The sequence below is a fragment of the Suricata suricatta genome, chromosome 15 (assembly GCF_006229205.1).
Source record: "Suricata suricatta isolate VVHF042 chromosome 15, meerkat_22Aug2017_6uvM2_HiC, whole genome shotgun sequence".
In the NCBI taxonomy this organism is placed as follows: domain Eukaryota; kingdom Metazoa; phylum Chordata; class Mammalia; order Carnivora; family Herpestidae; genus Suricata; species Suricata suricatta.
The window spans coordinates 1,533,630-1,541,376 of record NC_043714.1 but is presented as its reverse complement, the minus strand read 5'-3'; the positions used below and the strand labels follow the sequence as shown (position 1 = coordinate 1,541,376).

Below are 7,747 nucleotides of genomic sequence, written 5' to 3'. Positions count from 1 at the left end.
GGCAGATGAAACAGGAAAGCATTCCCTTTACCTGACATGGATACATCTGGAGGGGAAACTCTAATCTCTGGCAATCAACGTGGAGACTCTGCGACCAGAGGAGTAAATCTCTGGCTAAAGTTAGATTCAGCCCCTCAGCCCTCCAGGAAGCAATAGTTACTTTGTGGAAAGTGTGCATGTGAACGAGAACACGCATGGCATGGCAACTCTTCCGTCGTGGCGCCTAGCCAGACCCCCGGACAATGACAGGCTCGCTGAGGAAGCGGCAGCAGATCCCTGTCCACCAACTCCAGAGGGGCCGGGGAGGTATTTCTAGCAGCGAGTGAGAGAGCGGCTGTGAACTCAGGACGGACACTCATGTACTCTGCGTACCAGCTCATTTAACTAAGCCCTTCTGCTTAGGACAGTAGTTCAGGCCACTGAGCCAGTTCTTTTGGAAGTTTGCAGAGACCATGGTAAGGCTCTCTGAATTATCACTACGCAGTCTTCTTGGACACTGGCCAGAGACATGCACCAGTCATTCACACGTCTCGGCTGTTGAGACGGGGGCCTTTCTCCACTAATTCACTCTGGGGCTGGAATTACTCCATCCCAGGTAGGAAGCACACTTGCTCCATTTCTTCTACCACACAGTTAGGAGGTAGCTGTATTTAATTCTAAGGAATGGATTGAAATAAAAAAGTGCCACGTTCCCTTACAAAGAAAATGGATGACAATTATATTTTCTATGAGATCCAGTGTGTCTGCCTATTTGTCCATTACACGTGTAGGAAGTTTAAAATTTTCCTGTATTGGGTTAACACTTTGCTTTAGATTCGTCAGAAAGGACAGTAAAAGCGGCTCTTGCCTTTAGCCGTACACAGTGTCACTAAGGTGTAGGCTCTGAGGTCCTATCACAGTCTCAGGCTTGCTAGGTCTCAGTGTGCACAGGATCACCTGTGGGGCTAGGTTCGGTGGGTCTGGGGAGCAGTGTGAGAGTCCGCATTCCTAGTCCACTCCTGAGAGATGTCCGTGCTGTTGATTCTTATAACTCACTCTAAGTAACCAAGCTTTAACCCTTAGCTCCACTCTTTGCCCCATGCCCTTATCCCTAACCGACCTGAATTCCTCATCTGAAGTAACCCAGAATGTCTGGAGGGCATCCATGTAGCAGCAGGTGGGGTCTGGAACGTGCTTGCACTCCAGGTCTGCCTCACTGAGGGCAGCGGCAGGGAGAGGCAGGACCAGACACGTTTCCATCAAATGTGTCCTCTCTGCTCCTTAGAAGTCACCCAATGCCATGATCCCTGATCTGCCCAACAAGGTGACCTGGCCACGCATTTGTTTTTGAATTTCTGCTCCAAGTTTCAGAGTGGGTCTCCAGTCTTGGTCACTCCTCACCCAACATGATAGCTCTTTATAGTCCTCACACCAAGGAGACTTTTCCCTCCTCACTCCAGAGAATCACTTCAGGGGTGCTGTGGTGGCTCAGGGGGTTGAGCATCCAATTCTTGGTCTCAGTTCAGGTCTCACTCTCAGGGTCATGAGTTCAGGCCCCACATTGGGCTCTATGCTGGGTATGAGCCTACTTAAAATTTTGTTTTAAAAAATGTAATTTTAGTCTGAGCTGGAAGGACTACCCACATTGACGAGGCTGACTGTGATGGCGGAGGCGACTGCTGAGAGGCCTCTGCCCCCCCCCCCCCCCCCGCCGTCCCTCAGGATCTGCAGGCCCCCGTGTTGGCATCAGGTCGGGCTCTCTGAACAGTTCCTGGGCTTCGTTCAAGGATGTCTATGGCCACATTGGGCAAGCAAGCTGCTTGCACTTTTCCTGCACTATTATCTTTTAAAAATACTTAACATTTTACCAAGTGGAAGTTATCTGATGTATTTTTTTTCCTCCAGCTCTTTGGTTAATTTTTTTCATGTCATTTATTTTAATAATTTTATTTATTATTATTTCTGTGATGTTAAAAATAAGGATTCTTAGAAGACAATTATTTTCTCTGAACTGATGACAAGTGAATCTTCTCTTTGTCTCTCTCAGTCTTGTGTGTGTGCACCCGTGTGTGTGTGTGTGTGTGCACCCGTGTGTGTGTGTGTGTGTGCACCCGTGTGTGTGTGTGTGCACCCGTGTGTGTGTGTGTGTGTGCGCACCCGTGTGTGTGTGTGTGCACCCGTGTGTGTGTGTGTGTGTGTGCACCCGTGTGTGTGTGTGTGTGTGTGTGCGCACCCGTGCGTGTGTGTGTGTGTGTGTGCGTGTGAGCCCCTGATGTTGTTTCTCAGTTTGTGCAGCCTGGGCGTCGACACAGTCACCCCGGGGTAGCCGCGGCCTCGGTAGCGCTCTCTTCGGCCATCTCCTTCCTTCATCTTTCCGTCAGCGTCTGCTTTCCTTGGTGTCACACCCATATGTGGGGTTCCACTGGTGGCTGGATGGTCGTTCTGCCCCTTTTGACAACGCCCCGGGATATAAATGCTCCACAGTTTACATGCAGGACCCTCTTCAAGGACAGTTTGTCCAACTGGTCTTTGAGGTTCACCTCCCTCCCAGGTGAGTTGCTCACGCCTGCCTTTTTCTGAGGTTCTTTCTGTAAACTAGCTTAGCTTACTGCTCTCGTGAAGCGGTCAGTCTCCTGTTAATCGCTTACCACTAAAATCCACTGGATGATTTGGAGAGTACCCTTAGGCTTGGCCGTCCGTACACTCTGTTTCTAATAACGTCGTGGACAGAGTCTGGAAATTTTCTGTCCTTACGGCTTGCCTTGGGGAAGATCTCTGAGCCACTGCTTTATGGTAGGTGGTGGAGACAGGAACTCACTTTATCAGACCAACACCCTCGCTTTACAAGCAGAGCCTCTGGTGGGGGAGCACTGTCGCCTCGAGTTCCTGGCCTCGCCTCTCCCCGTGTGGAGCCCCCACCTGGGAGTGAGCGGCCTGGGGTCACCAGGACTTCCCCCTCGCTTTGGAGTGTTCCCGTTCTATAACCGTGGAGGCTATTCAAAATGCAATAAAGCGTAATTGATTACTAAGGTAAGTGTCATTTTATTTGTTTTCTTGAAGGATTGACTTATTTCTTATACTATAGAACAATTTAGTGATGTTATTTCACATTATTGACAATGTACTTATGACATCATAGTCTCTTATTTTATAAGTAAGTCTATTTTAAAATCATGCTAAATGGAAATCACCATATCCTAAGTGTACAAAATCTAAATGAAACAAAGATTTGGATTATAATGAAGGGAATTCAGCAGGAATTCACCAAATAGGTAAGAAACAGTTTAAGTCCTTTGGGGGCAACACAGTACAAAATGCCGTAAATCATCAAGTTGGCATCTAGGTGTCAACACTAGACAAGCATGGACTTCCTTTTCACGTGGCCACCTGTCAAGTTCGATTAGCCTGGTCTTGCTTAATCTGATGCTTTATTTGGACATGGTAATCACCTCTCTGGATGTTTGCTAAGAGACCTAGCTGCCCTGCTAGGAGGGGAGGCAGCACAGGCTGGCCGACAGGCAGTAGATACCTGCTTGCCCGTGGAGCCATGTGCTTCTGTCCTTCTGACGTGCTGTTCCAGTGCAGTGCTGGGGCTCATCCAGTTCAGGAGCAAGCTGGTCATAATCGTACGTCCTCTGTGCCCAGATAAAGACGTTCTTCTGAGTGCAGGCCAACACAACAATGCAAGCCTCAGTGACTGGTGGTTCCCTTCCCACCTGTCCACTGCAGCAAGAATGAGGATTATGTCCGTGATCCTCCCTAACCGAGCAGAGACTGAAGACACTTCCAGTCTCATGTTCTGAGCATGGAAGCAGACATAGAGAAGCCAAGCCCATGTCCCTCCAGCAGCGGGGATTAGGTGGCTGGAAGCGGCCTCAGTGCCACCAGAGAGCAGAAGGGACGCTTCAGAGGCCAAGGGTGAGGGGAAAAGAAAACAGTTTTGCAAGTATGGGGTTGCATCAGTGGCTCTGAAACTTCAGAGAATGTCGGAATCAGCTAGAAGCTTGGCTAAAACACAAATTGCTGGGTTTTGAATTAGAAGATTTGCAGTGGACCTAAGACTGACTTTCTAGCATGGTTCCAGGTGAGGCTGCTACAGCTGGTCTGGGACCACACTCTGAGCAGGACAGAACCGTAGCCATGGGAGGATGGGGCAGGGCGCTGAGACCCCACTGTCACAGTTAGTGATGAGCTATAAATCGTGAGCTGTGTGCCGGTTTAGAATCCTTCTCTTTTATACTACTATTCATTGCATTGGACTCTTTGCCACTTAGTCACTGTAGTAAGCACTCAATGCAAAGGAGTTTTGAATATGACCTCTTAGTGAAGAAAACATAAAGGGAAAAAGCACAAATTGTTTATAGGATCTAAATTCTTTATAAATTCCTTTAACAAATTATTTTACAACATAGGGGACTTCAAAGAGTTTGGAAAGATATGCTATAAAATACAGTGGTGCAAAGAATGTGGGCTGGGGGCTTCCCTGCATAGTGGAAAACTATTTTATGTACTGAAAAGAGAAAGAGGGGCTTCTGGGTGGCTCAGTCGATTAAGCATCAGACTTCAGCTCAGGTCATGATCTCAAGGTCTGTGAGTTCGAGCCCCATGGGGGGGTCCGTGATGACAGCTTGGAGCCTGGAGCCTGCTTCAGATTCTGTGTCTCTCTCTCTCTCTCTGCCCCTCCTCTGCTCACACTCTGTCTCTCTCAAAAATAAATAAAGATAAAAAATTAAGAACAAAAAAAGAGAAAGAAACTATAGCTTGTATAGCTATAATGATTTCTTTATAAAGTTAAGTTGGGTGAGAATACAGGGAACTTTCTTAATGTATTAAGAGCCTTGCCAACACTTGACTTTATAAGCCACAATCAGCAAGTGTGTCTGTGTGATTGGGCTGTGACTTGCCGGATGGACACTGATCACCTACAGATTCTCCTCTGTGAACAAGCCAGACAAACCTCTCTTGGAATCTGCATTTTAAATCAGAAGATGTAAAAGGACCTTTTGTGTTACTGCTTTCCTGAGGCAATAAGAAGGCAATAAAGAAGGATTAGAAGAAAAGACGATTCTAAAATGTAACTTTTAGATTTTTACAATTTAGGAAAATCTCGACAACTCCGGGGCTGAGCTCTTGCCAGTGGGTGCTGGCCAGCCTGGGCCGGGCGTGGGCCTCTTCACGGGATGCCAGCTCCCTTCTCCACTCTGCCAACCGCGAAACAGCCCAGGGAATTTTCCATGGAGGTGTCCTGATTGATTTTAAAGGCAGCTACTCTTCTTTTTTTTTTTTTTTCTTCCTCAGTTTCAAATCTTAAACCAGAAGGGGCCTGCGTTTTCATTTGTCCTATAAAAATTGTTATTGGGCTCAATGAAATAATGGTAAGCAATAAAAATATATATGATACAATTTTTAAAAAGAACTAATCAATGCAACTGCACTGCACCCGGGCCATCCAGGTCTTGTTCTGTGAGTGCAGAGTGTAGTTTGAAGACTGTGATCAGACGGACCCAGATTCAAGGTGCAGTTTTATCACCAGTGTTATCAGTGGGGAGAGCTGTGCTTACTCATCTTGTGTGCAGTGGGGACAGTTCCTGAGTCCGGCTGTTGGCAAAGATGCTACATGAATCTATGATAAGCACATGTCAGAGGAGTGCATGCAGTGGAGCTAGGGAGAGAGAATCCCAAGCCTAGCATGGCACCTGATGCGCGGCTCAATCTCACAAACCATGAGAATGACCTGAGCAGAAGTCAAGAATCAGGTGGTTAACCTACTGAGCTCCCCAGGTACCCCTCAGTATATGTTTCTCCTTAAAGCTAAAACTAGTTTTCAATCTATACATACCAATACATTTTTGTAAGAAAGAAATGCACTGTTTACCTAATGAAACATTATTTTATCTTTGTCTACCAGAAAGACATCCCGTCTACCAGCAGTCTCTGTCATGTATTCCCTGGCACGAATTAATATAAAATCACCTATGATGGATATGATCATAGAATCAACTATCTTATCCTACTGGATGAAAGTATATATACAGTATGCCCATCAGCTTCATGGTTTCACCTAGAATGATGCAAAAAGCTGAAAAAATCAGAAGGAAGTTTTTCAGACTTACAAGCCACTAAAATGTTCAAAAAGTGCTTCATCATCCAATGAGTTTGGAAAGATCTTTGAAAATTTCACCCTGTATATAATGCATTGATATAACACACATACTTATAAGGAATCATAAATTACTTCTGAAATCAGAAAAAAAAGAATAAAAACTACAGGACAAAATACTTTGCTTATCTCACATTCAATGCCCAAAGTTTTATTCTTTCCCTATATCCTTTACCTATTATCTGGGTCTATATCCAAGATCAAGTAATTTTTAAAACCAAAATAACTTTCATTCAATCAAGAGGGTTAAAATGATGTCCCAAAGAAAAATATTTTGAAGCTGAGTTCAAAAGGAAGATTAGAAATAGGATTTTCACTTTTGTTTTGATAAATCCAATTGCCACTGAAACCCATGAATTCTGCCTGTCAAAATTCTCCCTTGTGGCCAGACACCAAACAAGGGCCATAAGTTACTAGGACGTATAGACCCTTCTGCTGAAAGTCAAGTGAGAGTGTGGCCGCTGGGGGTCATCCACAAGAATGAGAACGTCCTTACGTATTTAGGTGCCAGAAAACCCGAGCCAAAAGGAGACAACCTCCTTGTCTGAGATGCTTGCCTTCAGAGATTGGATTACATGACCACAGTCATCCTTCCCCCCAGTCAGGCACACTCTTCAAAAGTGTCACATTTAACATCATGTAAGATGAAAGGATCACATTTAAGAACTTTTAAAATGCAGTAATAGAATTTTGCTCTTCATAAGACTATGTTCATCCCTATGTGAATTACAGCACTTGAATTCTAAATCACTTGAAGTCTAAAATTCTTAATCTAGGAAATTTAAAAATGTAAGTTCTAAACCAAACTAAAGCATTTTCTTGAAAATACTATTTATCGTTTAAGTAGAATATAGATAAGTTTTTGTTCTGCCTGAGTGGGAGTTGATTTTGGAGGCTAGTGTCCCGTCAGTGCTGAGCACACAGGTTTTATCATGAAAGTTCTTCACCTACCTGCGTGTGTAACTCAAACACGAGGCGCCGTAGCTCTCCAGAGCCGGTCTGCACAGTAATCAGATTAGTTTCTAAACATGGACTCTTCCATACCTTTGTATTAACTCAATTCAAAGTAGCACGAAATTTAAAAGCACTTAAGAACAAACAAACAAACGGCTGAGCGTGGGGTGCCTGGTGGCAGACTCTCAGTTCTGGCTCAGCTCAGCGTCTCACAGTTCTGGTGCCACGTGGGGCTCCAAGCTGATGGTGCAGAGGTGCTAAGGGTTCTCCCTCCCTCTCTGACCCTCTCTTGCCCGTGTTCTCTCTCTTTCTCTCAAAACAGATAAATAAATGTTTTAAAAAATGAGCTGACGAATGGATCAAGCAGATGTGGTATATATTCACGATGGAGTACTGCATGGCAATGAGAGGGAATGACATATGGCCCTTCGTAGGAAAGTGGATGGACCTTGAGGGTGTCATGCTGAGCGAAGTAAGCCAGGCAGAGAAGGACAGAAACCATATGTTTGCATTCATAGGTCTAGCAGGAAAACAGGAGAAACCTAATGGAGAACCAGGGGGAACGGAGGAGGGAGAGAGAGTTGGGGAGAGAGAGGGATGCAGAACTTGAGAGACTATTGAATGCTGAGAATGAACTGAGGGTTGAGGGGGAAG

At 45.3% G+C, this 7,747-nt stretch overlaps 1 pseudogene; it reads left to right on the top strand.

The window, feature by feature from the left end:
- Positions 1-242: 242 nt before the first annotated feature.
- The window catches only part of LOC115279437, a 17,635-nt pseudogene continuing 10,130 nt past the window's right edge, over positions 243-7,747 (top strand).